This window comes from Callorhinus ursinus, unplaced genomic scaffold, assembly GCF_003265705.2.
Source record: "Callorhinus ursinus isolate GAN/ISIS: 27379988/994484 unplaced genomic scaffold, GSC_fseal_2.0 scaffold8251, whole genome shotgun sequence".
Taxonomy (NCBI): Eukaryota; Metazoa; Chordata; class Mammalia; order Carnivora; family Otariidae; genus Callorhinus; species Callorhinus ursinus.
Window position 1 is genome coordinate 1 of NW_027405301.1, and position 2,033 is coordinate 2,033.

Consider the following 2,033-nt stretch of genomic DNA (forward strand, 5'->3'; position numbering starts at 1 on the left):
AAAGATTTTATTTATTTATTTGACAGAGAGAGAGAAACAGCACAAGCAGGGTGAGCAGCAGAAGGGGACGGAGAAGCCGACACCCCACTGAGGAGGGAGCCCAATGAGGGTCTCGATGCCAGGACCCTGGGATTGTGACCTGAGCCAAAGAAAGACGCTTAAACTGACTAAGTCACCAGGTGTCCCAACTTGTTGCATTTCTGTATAGTGATGACAAACTTCCACAAAAAGAAAATAAGAAAACAATGCCATTTACAATTGCATCAAGAAAAAAAAAAAAAAACTAGGAATAAAGTAAGAAATGAATCAACCCACAGTTCTGAGACATGCAGAACAATTCCAGGCTTGCAGAACCGTGAAAAAGGAGTGGCAAGCTGCTTGGCTCCTGAAAGCCATTACCTATAGGTCTTACTACACTTTCAGACGATGACACATCTTCCAACGTTCAAAGGCTCTGTTATAAAGCCAAGTATCCAATCCGGGAAGCTCTCTTAAAAAGTTTCAATATGTGTGATAAAGGCCTTATGACCACTGCTGTTTATGTCTACCTACGCGGGTGTGTGATGCGGTTAAAGCACTGAAGGCCCCGGGCTGTACCATCCCAGTGGCTTCCGTTCCCACTGGCTTTCCAGCTGGACAGACTCATTTATTTATTTATTTATTTGAGAGAGAGAATGAGAGATAGCACGAAAGGGAAGAGGTTCAGAGGGTGAAGCAGACTCCCTGCTGAGCAGGGAGCCTGATGTGGGACTCGATAGCAGGATTCCAGGATCATGACCTGAACCAAAGGCAGTCGCCCAACCAGCTGAGCCACCCAGGCGCCCTGGACAGACTCAATTAAAAACACAATTGGAAGAGATCAGATTGGCTGTGGAAAATGGAGTTACCCAAATCGATGTGGTGATTAATAGGACCTTGGTGCTGCCCCGCCAGCGGGAAGCCCTGTGTGATGAGATTCGTCTTTTTCGACGGATTGTGGGGAGGCTCATCTCAAAACCATCTTAGCAACAGGAGAACTTGGATCTCTTACTCATGTCTATAAAGCCAGCATGATCGCAATGATGGCAGGATCAGACTTTATTAAGACCTCTACTGGAAAAGAAACGGTAAATGCCACTTTCCCAGTAGCTATAGTAATGCTACGGGCCCTTCGATATTTCTTCTGGGAAACAGGAAACAAGGTAGGCTTCAAACAACCAGGAGGCATCCGCAGTGACAAGGATTCCCTTGCTTGTCTCTCTCTTGTGAAGGAAGAGCTGGGAGATGAATGGCTGCCGCCAGAACTGTTCCAAATAGGTGCCAGTACTCTGGTTTCGGACATTGAGGCAGAGTTACCATGACGTTACAGGAAATAGGTGGCCTATCATGATTTTCCAATGTCTTAAATCAGTGACCAGTTCCAGAAAAGTGCTTTAGAGCAACATGTAAAATGTGTTTTTCTATGGAATCGCTAAAATTGTTTAATTAAAACATGAGGGAATGAATAGATAACTGACTTTTTCCCCCCTTAAAACTTTCACTGAATTTAATTCAAAGAATAAAAGAATAAAACAATGATTCCATACATGGAATTCTTTTCAGGTGCCTCTGAGTGGTCCTAATTAGTTGAAGATATGTATTGTTAATTTTGTGAATATTTTCTCTTAAAAATTCTGAGTAAAATATTAATCATAGCTTTTACAGCATTAAATTCTAAGGGGGGAGAACGTTAACTTGCCCAAGAAACGTGTCTTTTTTTATTTATTTATATTTTTTATTATTTATTTATTTATGAGAGACAGAGAGAGAGACAGAGAGAGAGAGGCAGAGGTAGAAGCAGGCTCCCAAGGAGCAGGGAGCCCGATGCGGGACTCGATCCCAGTACCCCGGGATCATGACCTGAGCCGAAGGCAGACGCTTAACCATCTGAGCCACCCAGGCGCCCGAAACGTGTCTTTAATGAAAGGAAAGGTAGCATCCCTGAGCTGCCGTCCATACTCTGATGAGTTCAGGAGTCACTGACTTGGCACTAACTTCCTTTCATGAAAATCTGT

At 43.7% G+C, this 2,033-nt stretch overlaps 1 pseudogene; it reads left to right on the forward strand.

Annotated features, from left to right (window-relative positions):
- The first annotated feature begins 301 nt into the window (after positions 1 to 301).
- On the forward strand, positions 302 to 1,340 carry LOC112818301 (deoxyribose-phosphate aldolase pseudogene; annotated as a pseudogene).
- Positions 1,341 to 2,033: the final 693 nt, after the last annotated feature.